This window comes from Nestor notabilis, unplaced genomic scaffold (genome assembly GCF_000696875.1).
Source record: "Nestor notabilis isolate BGI_N333 unplaced genomic scaffold, ASM69687v1 scaffold14420, whole genome shotgun sequence".
Classification (NCBI taxonomy): Eukaryota; Metazoa; Chordata; class Aves; order Psittaciformes; family Psittacidae; genus Nestor; species Nestor notabilis.
Genome location: NW_009911714.1, coordinates 13,917 through 14,291, shown reverse-complemented (window position 1 = coordinate 14,291; position 375 = coordinate 13,917). Strand labels below are relative to the sequence as shown.

The 375-nt window shown below is 48.5% G+C and overlaps 1 protein-coding gene across 1 annotated transcript in view; it reads left to right on the top strand.

The window, feature by feature from the left end:
- BUB1 (BUB1 mitotic checkpoint serine/threonine kinase) overlaps window positions 1-375 on the top strand; it is a gene marked incomplete at its 5' end in the record, with an annotated part of 16,013 nt that overhangs the window by 9,016 nt on the left and 6,622 nt on the right. The gene's annotated exons all lie outside the window — the stretch shown is intronic.

The window sequence follows — 375 nt, the reverse complement described above, 5'->3', positions numbered from 1 at the left end:
ATGGCTGCATTTACCTCTGGTCTGTCCCAGCCCTGCAAAATTCTTGTAAATGAACCTAGTTGAAGTCTAGACACTTTTTCCTACCAATGGGATGAACCTTTCCAATTAATTTTCACAAAGGTTCTAGGAACTTCCTAGTGGAGAACTCTTACCCTAGAACAAATCTGACTGCACTAAATGCATGGGTTTGGCAAGGAGGAATGGCTTTAACCTGACAGAGGGGACATTTAGATTAGATATTCTTCACCAGACAGGTTGCCCAGAGAAGCTGTGGCTGCCTCATCCCTGGCAGTGTTCAAGGGCAGGTTGGACACAGGGGCTTGGAGCAACCTGCTCTAGTGGAAGGTGTCCCTGCCCGGGGCAGGGGTTGGAGCT